The 9,155-nt window shown below is 45.0% G+C and overlaps 1 non-coding gene across 1 annotated transcript; it reads right to left on the bottom strand.

Moving 5' to 3' along the window:
- Nucleotides 1-7,799: 7,799 nt before the first annotated feature.
- On the bottom strand, nucleotides 7,800-7,872 carry trnaa-agc (transfer RNA alanine (anticodon AGC)). The gene has a single exon. It is a non-coding gene; the product is annotated as a tRNA-Ala (tRNA).
- Nucleotides 7,873-9,155: the final 1,283 nt, after the last annotated feature.

The following is a 9,155-nucleotide window of genomic DNA, read 5'->3' as shown; positions in this document are numbered from 1 at the left end:
GTTAATAATTTAAAACCAGAAAAAATTGCTGTTTATATTGTTTTATATCCAGGACTGTCAGCTCAAAACAAATATGTTTGACACGTGTGTTTCAAGACATTTGTGCTCAAGGCATTTGGGAAGGTTATAAATATGTTTTCCTGCAGCGTCATTAGGATATACATTACATTATCAGTTAGCCACTGAAACTGAATCAATTTCAAAGCGACTTAAACATTTAAAGAAAAAATATTATGAAGGGTTTGGAGAAATACCAGAATGAATAAGTTAGAGAGATCATTAATGTAGAGCTGGTACTAGCGCAGTCCTCCAGAGCTGAGATTTCCAATGCACACCTCCAAATTTACATCAGCTCATCTGCTGATAAAACCTTCATCTATTTCTTTGTCACATCCAGAGTTGACCAGCCTAATGTCCTTTTGGTTAGCCTTACATCTCCTACTCTTTGTAAAACTCCACTCATCCAAAACTCTGTTGTCCATGGCATATCATGCACCAAATCTCATTTGTCCATTGTACCTGTTCTTGCCTACATTGGCTGTAGGTCCCCTAATGATCAAATTTAAAATATTAGACTATCAACTAATATTCACTACAAACCCACAGACTCCCACAGCTGCCTTGACTACACTTCCTCACACCTTGCTTTCTAAGAACTCCATTCCATTCTCCCAGTTTCTCGGTTTTCATCACATCTGTTCTGATGATGCAACCTTCCACACCAGTGCTTCTGATATACCTTTCTTTTTCCTCAACCAAAGATTCCCACCCAGCGTGAGTGACAGGGCAGTTCTACCAGGCTGATCCATTTCGGGCACTTCTGCTCTCACCCCTTCCTCTCCCTCCCAGACCATGATAGGGTTCCCCTCGTCCTCACCTTCTACCCCACCAGCTTTGCATTCAACGGACCATCCTCTGCCATTTTTGCCAGCTCCAGCATGATACCACCAATAAAGACATCTTCCCCTCCCCTTTCAGCATTCTGAAGGGACCATTCCCTCTTCAACACCCTGCTCCACTCCTCAGTCACCTCTAACACCCCGTCTCTCCCCACAGCACCTTTCTGTGCAAGTACAGGGGAAGCAACATCTGTCATTTCATCTCCTCCCTTCTCACCATCCAAGGCCCCAAACACTCCTTCCAAGTGGAACAGCAATTTACTTGTACTTCTTTCAATTTAGTATACTATATTCGCCATTCATAATGTGATTTCCTTTACACTGGGGAGACCAAATGTAGACTGGGTGACTGTTTTGTGGAACACCTCCATTCAGTCTGGAAGCATAACCCCCGAGCTTCCTGTCGTTTGCCATTTTAATTCTCCACATTACTCCCACTCTTACCTTTCTGTCCTTCGTCTGCCACAGCATTCTAATGGAACACAACGCAAGTTCTAGGAACAGCACCTATCTTTTGCCTTGGCATTCTACAGCCTTCTGAACTCAGTATGAGTTCAACAACTTTAGACCATAACCTTTGCCTCCATCTTGTTCTCTATGTTTTTTTCCCCCTGGGTTATTTCTTTCTTTATCTCTTCATGGGCCAGAATTAGAGAAGCATTGATATCTCGGAGGGCTGTGGCGCTGGAAGAGATTACAGAGATGGGGAAGGGCAAAAGTATAAAGGAATGAAGGAGAGAAAAAGAGGAAAGGAAAAGGTGCAGAAGCTGCGAGTGGTGCTATAGGGGGGACGAGGGATGGCTGGGGATGGAAGTAGCCTTTCAGAAATAAGAAAGTTCAAGCATGAGCAAAGACAGGGATTGAATGAAGAGAAGCGGCAGGCAAGTCTGAGCATGAACTGGGAAAGGATGCAGCATGGCAGAGGAAGAAATGTGCTGACATTGAAAGATCATAGATTGAACTAGGGAGCTTGAACGGGGAAAAAATGCCACTTTAAACTGGGCGGGGATGGGGAGGAAGAAGAGAGTGGGTGGAGGAGCATGATTAGAGCAATTTGAATTAGGTTCATGGTGTTTGAAGAGGTAGCGTATCTTATGAAATGTGCCTGGAACTGGGGATGTTGTATGTTTTGTAATTTTCACATTCAAAAATCTATTAATTGTGAATTAGAAAAGTGCTTAAAGTTAACCAAAATACCTATTTTTGAAATGGAAACATTGAAATATTTCCAGAGGAGGTTGGGGTGTGGAGGGTTGGTGGGGCGCAGGGGTGGGTGGTGGTGTTCCATGACCCATCTAGAAATGTGTCACCAATTTTGTACCCCTTCAGTACTGTATTTGCCCCTATAGGCTTTCTCTTCTTTGTTTTTCTGCAGCATAATAAAGGAATGACAACATTATTGCAACATCTTGAACTTGTCTCCACATGTATAATATATAAGGTTGTTCTTGAGGTGCCTGCTTTTTGGAAGTTGGTGGTCAGCATATTTTAATTTTCCAATATTGCATATATGCCATGAGGTAGATGTATAATGACAGCGGTGAGTAAGGCAAGAACAGCAATTATGGATGTTAACTGGCACATCTACAGGCAAGAGTTATGCTGATTACATGTGTTCTGTATCAAAAACATAGCCTGAGAGAGATCTGATAAACTTCCACAAAACATTGATTAAAATAGCCAGTATTGTGCTGCTTTTTACATTTTTTAAATTCATTCAGGGGATATGGGCTTCGCTGGCTGGGCCAGGATTTATTGCCCATTCCTAATTGCCCTTGAGAGGATGGTGGCGAGCTGCCTTCTTGAACCGCTGCAGTCCATGTGGTGTAGGTACACCTGCAGTGCTGTTAGGAAAGGAGTTCCAGGATTTTGAACCAGCGACAGTGAAGGAACGGTGATATATTTCCAGATCAGCATGGTGAGTGGCTTGGAGGGGAACTTCCAGGTGGTGGTGCTCCCATATATCAGCAGCCCTTGCCCTTCTAGATTGTAGTGGTCGTAGGTTTGCAAGGTGCTGTCTAAGGAGCTTTGGTGAATTCCTGCTGTGCATCTTGTAAACTGCTGCCACTGTGCGTCGGTGGTGGAGGGAGTGAATGTTTGTAGATGTGGTGCCAATCAAGCAGGTTGCTTTGTCTTGGATGGTGTCAAGCTTCTTGACTGTTGAGGGAGCTGCACTCATCCAGGCAAGTGGGGAATATTCCATCACACTCCTGACTTGTGCCTTGTAGATGATGGACAGGCTTTGGGAAGTCAGGAGGTGAGTTACAGGATTCCTAGCATCTGGCCTCCTCTTGTAGCTACAGTATTTATATGTCTAGTCAAGTTCAGTTTCTGGTCAATGGTAACCCCCAGGATGTTGATAGTGGGGGATTCAGTGTTGGTAATGCCATTGAACATCAAAGGGTGATGGTTAGATTCTCTCTTGTTGGAGATGGTCATTGCCTGGCACTTTTGTGGCACCAATGTTACTTGCTACTTGTCAGACTAAGCTTGGACATTGTCCAGGTCTTGTTACATTTGGACATGAACTGCTTCAGTATCTGAGTCATCGCGAATGGTGCTGAATATTGTGAACATCAACATCAGCGAACATCCCTACTTCTGACCTTATGATGGAAGGATGATTGATGAAACAGCTGAAGAAGGTTGGGCCTAGGACACTACCCTGAGGAACACCTGCAGTGATGTCCTGGAGCTGAGATGACTGACCTCCAACAATCACAACCATTTTTCTTTGTGCTAGGTATGACTCCAACCTGTTTTCCCCCGATTCCCCTACAGTGTTAGGCTTCAGAAAAGTCCTTCAACTAAATTTTCACTGGTACATGGAGCAATAACCTTAGTGCCATTTTCCCACCATCTCCCTGTAATCCTGCACATTCTTCCTTTGCAGATAAAAGTCTAATTTCCTTTAGAATGCGTGGATTGAACCTGCACCATCATACTCTCAGGCAGTGCATTCCAGACGTTAAGCACTTTCTGTGTGAAAAGGTTTCTTCTCATATCACTTTTGCTTCTTTTGCCAATTACTTTAAATCTGTGCCCTCTCATTCTTGATCCTTTCACGAGTGGAAACAATTTCTCCCTATTCACTCTGTCCAGATCGCTCATGATTTTGAATACCTCTATCAAATCTCCTCACACCCTTCCTTTCTGCAAAAAAAAATCCTAACTGTCCAATCTATCTTCATAGCTGAAGCTCCTCATTCCTGAAACCATTATTGTGAACCTTCTCTGCTTTAGATTTATAGGTAAAAGCAAAATACTGCAGATACTGGAAATCTGGTACAAAAACAAAATTTGCTGGAAAAACTCAGCAGGTCTGACAGCATCTGTGGAGAGAAAGAATTAACGTTTCGAATCCAGACGACTCTCCTTCATAACTAAAGAGAAGTAGAAATGTGATGAAATATATACTGTTTAAGGGGGGTGGAACAGACGAAGCTGGATAGAAGACCAGTGATAGGTGGAGGCAAAGGAGATATTGCAAAAGATGTCATAAACAAAAGATCGAAGGGTGTTGATGGTAGTGATACTGGCTAAAATAGGTGCTAATGGCACTAATGGAATACCTAACTTAAGGAACTACTGCTCTTCTCTCCGACAGGATTTCTGCTTGTCTCTTTTACCCTGTTCACCTTTATTGCTTTCCATTTCTCTCCTGGTGTTTGACAAGGTGTTTACTAAAACTTGCTTTCACAGCCATATTTCCTTCCTCAGTGACTGTCTCCGACTCCAGCTTATCCCACGTGGATTCCAACTGAAGTTCCATTCCTCATGTTTCAAATCCACCCAGGATTACAGGTATCTCCGGGACATACAACGCTCCTCGGACTGCTGTTCCCGTCGCATTCTGAGATCCATACTCAGTGCCATGCACCGCCATGTAAACACACTCGACTTCTCCCTCCAGCAGCACCGCCTCACCCTATCTCAAAGCTGTTCCTACTCCCAGTTTCATTTTATTCTTCGTCTCATCTGATGCCTTAACAAGAAACTTTGTCTCTTTCTTTCAGGTGCTGAGGAACGCAAGCTTCAACAACTCATTGATACCAACGCCCATCCAGGACCCTCCGCCCCTTCCCGTCCCTCTGACCCCATCCCGTCTTCTAATCCCAGCCCTGGCCATGTATTCACCATAGCCTCTGACCTTCCCTTCTCTGATGCTGAATGTTCAGTACTCAGCAAAGGACTCAGTTTCATACCCTTATGCCCTCACCTCAGTGAATTTCGGGCTCGACACGATGCTGAACTCTTCTTCCGCCGCCTTCGTCTCTGTGCTCACTTCTTTGAGCAGGAGTCCTCCCCGCGTTCCACGGATCCTTTCACCCAGTATTCTCCCTCCACCTGGACCCCTCCCTCTGGCCTCTTACCTGCTCTTGACCTTTTCATTGAGAACTGTCGGCGTGACATCGGCTGTCTCAATTTCTCAGCTCCTCTCACCAACTCTAACCTGTCTCCTTCTGAACTTGCCACTCTCCGTTCTCTCTTTGTTATCAAACCTGCTGAAAAGGGTGGTGCTGTTGTTGTCTGGCATACTGATCTCTACCTCGCAGAAGTTGAGCGCCAACTCACAGGCACTTCCTCCTACCTTCTCCTGGACCATGACCCCACCACCAAACATCAAGCCATTGTTTCCAGGACTGTCACTGACCTCATCTCCTCTGGAGATCTTCCCTCCACAGCTTCCAACCTCATAGTCTCCCAACCTCAGACATCCCGCTTCTACCTCCTCCCCAAAATCCACAAACAGGACTGTCCCCGTAGACGGATCGTGTCAGCCTATTCCTGCACTCATTTTGTCTTATCTTGACTCCGTTCTCTCTCCCCTTGTCCAGTCTCTTCCCACCTACATCCGCGATTCCTCTGATGCCCTACATCATATCAACAATTTCCAGTTCCCTGGCCCCAACCGTCTCTTCTTTACCATGGACTTCCAAACCCTCTACACCTCCATCCTCCACCAGGATGGTCTGAGGGCTCTTCACTTCTTCCTTGAACAGAGGCTCGAATAATCCCCATCCACCACTACTCTTTTCCACCTGGCTGAACTTGTTCTCTCACTGAATAATTTCTCCTTAAACTCGTCTCACTTCCTCCAAATAAAAGGTGTGGCTATGGGTACCCACATGGGCCCCAGGTATGCCTGTCTCTTTATGGGGTGTGTGGAACATCCCTTGTTCCAGTTCTACTCAGGCCCCCTCCCACAACTCTTTCTCCAGTACATCGATGACTGTTTCAGTGCCGCTTCATGCTCTCGTCTGGACCTGGAAAATTTTGATTAATTTTGCTTCCAATTACCACTCCTCCATCACTTTCACATGGTCCATCACTGACACTTCCCTTCCCTTCCTTGACCTCTCTGTCTCAATTTCTGATGATAGACTGTCCACCAATGTTCATTACAAGCCCACCGACTCTGACAGCTACCCCAACGACAATTCCTCACACCCTGCTTCCTGTAAGGACTCCATCCCATTCTCTCAATTCCTTAGCCTCCGTCGCATCTGTTCCGATGATGCCACTTTCCAAAACAGTGCCCTGACATGTCTTCTTCCTTAACCGAGGTTTCCCACCCTCGGTGGTTGACAGGGCCCTCAACTGTGTCCAACCCATCTCCCGCACCTCTGCCCTCACACCTTCCTCTCTCTCCCAGAACCATGACTGGGTGCCCCTTGTCCTCATTTTTCACTCCACCAGCCTCCATATTCAAAGGATCATCCTCCGCCAAACACATCTTCCCTTCACCCCCCCGTCGGCATTCCGTAGGAACCATTCAATCCAGGACACCCTGGTCCACTCCATCATCACCCCCTACACCTCAAATCCCTCCCACGGCACCTTTCCATTCAATTGCAGAAGATGCAACACCTGCCCCTTTACTTCCCCCCTCCTACCGTCCAAGGGCCCAAACACTCCTTTCAAGTGAAGCAGCACTTCACTTGCACTTCCCTCAATTTGGTTTACTGCATTCGCTGCTCCCAATGCAGTCTCCTCTCCATTGGAGAGACCAAACGCAGACTGGGTGACCGCTTTGCAGAACACCTTCGGTCTGTCCGCAAGCATGACCCAGACCTTCCTGTCGCTTGCCATTTCAACACACCACCCTGCTCTCATGCCCACATGTCCATCCTTGGCCTGCTGCAATGTTCCAGTGAGGCTCAACACAAACTGGAGGAACAGCACCTCATCTTCCGATTAGGCACTTTACAGCCTTTCGGACTTAACATTGAGTTCAACAGCTTCAGATCATGAACTCTCTCCTCCATCCTCACTTCTTTCTGATCCCCTTTTTTCAACTATTTATTTTTTAATTTTTATATATACATTTCTTTTCCCCACCTATTTCTATTATTATTTTTTAAAATGTATTTCCATTCATTGTTTTATCCCCACCTTTTAGCCTATTTTGATCCTCGGTCCCACATCTACCCCTCACCCCATCCCCACCAGGGCCACCTGTCACTGGCTCATTCTGCTTCCTACTCTTGATGTCACCATTAGCACCTCCTTTAGCAAGTATCACCACCATCGACCTTTTGCTTATGACATCTTTTGCAATCTCTCCCTTGCCTTCTTCTATCCAGCTTCATCTGTCCCATCCTCATTAAATTAAATTAAATATTTCACCACATTTCTACTTCTCTTTAGTTCTGAAGAAGAGTCATCTGGACTTGAAACTCTTTCTCTCCACAGATGCTCCCAGACCTGCTGAGCTTTTCCAGCAATTTTTGTTTTTGTTATACATTTATAGATGTTAGTTATGGATGTTATGTTTATAGATGTTAAATGAAGTCAGAAGTATAAACAAATGATTATGATGTAATTTTAAAAATTTTAAAGTTATCAATGGCAGGTGCTTGTAGCAATTCTACATTAAACCACACAAAGAAAATTCTTTGGAGAATGCGGGCATCGATCCCGCTACCTCTCGCATGCTAAGCGAGCGCTCTACCATTTGAGCTAATTCCCCACTGATTAAAATTGGGGTTTCCGCTACTCAAGGCCTTGGTTTTGTAGTATTCCTGATGATTGACAGTGGGCTGAGACAATAGCAGTCGTGAGCCTTCGGGGCGGGGGGCTGCCCATGTGAACCAATAAGAATGGAAGTAGACTGGAGGGGGCGGGAAGTTCCTTACAACTCGCATTCTGATTGGTGCATCTTGTCAGTCAGTCAGTCCAAACACAGCCGGATTGTCTTGCTGAGACCGGGTGCTGAAACTCTTAAAAAGGACCGGAAGAGCTTTTACCATAGCTACACGTAGACATACAGGAGCGTAGTTAGAGTGCAGTGTCACTTTGCAAATTTAGTCGTGGATCGTAGACATTATATGAAGTCCAGCACTGGTAGAAAATGTACCTGTTTCTGTCCACGAAATGCAATTTATTTTACTGCAGAATGTGAACCTTTGGCGATTAAATACAGACCTTATCAAGTCATAGCCATTGCAGCAAGGCTAGCAGTTTTTTTATTAAGACTTGTTTTGATGTTCCTCACTCCTAAGTAAACTTCATTTGAAATAAATTATTATCTGCCCCTCCTAAATCCAAATTGGGAGGTGCACAAAGAATCACAGAATTGGTACAGCACAGATGAAGGCCATTCGGCCCCTCGGACGCAGGTACATTCTTAACATGGGTAGGAATGTGTTGGCTCAACTTTCCCAGGAACCAATAAAAAAAAAGCACTCACTTCATTGCCTGGGAGCATTTCCCTTTGTTGTCCCAGGTATTTTTTCTGTGGCATTTTTGGTTGCTCACAATTAGTACATCCCCATGAATAACACATGGATAAAACAATGGTCCATATTTTCAGTGCTCTTACATGTGCCCTCATTTGTTGCAAACCTTGCCGAATTAGGTCACAAGCGCCCCGCATATTTTCTCATGTGTGCCAATCCCAATTGAAGCAGCTCTTAAAAAGGAGACACAAACACATCTCTCTCCGTCCATTTCTCCACTGCTTCTGGATCTTACAGTGACTTCCATCATTGCCACCATCCTCTGTATGGGCTATATTCCCTTGGATCTAGTATCTGGCCTGCAGCTCGTTTTGAGTATTTTGCTCGTTTGCAGGGGAATTTTTCATTCTGATGCTAGCTGAGTTTATCACTCTGATCTATTTCTGCTCTGGATTTTGTTTGACTTCAGACCTTCGCTCTGCTGCTTTCCGCCTGCTTGCCGACCTGTATTTCTGCTGGCGTTTTTTTTAAACGATTTTGATATTACCTATTGGAAACATGCCTTTTTTGCGAA

The sequence above is a fragment of the Cetorhinus maximus genome, chromosome 10 (assembly GCF_964194155.1).
Source record: "Cetorhinus maximus chromosome 10, sCetMax3.hap1.1, whole genome shotgun sequence".
Lineage (NCBI taxonomy): Eukaryota > Metazoa > Chordata > Chondrichthyes > Lamniformes > Cetorhinidae > Cetorhinus > Cetorhinus maximus.
This window is presented reverse-complemented; position numbering and strand designations above follow the sequence as displayed.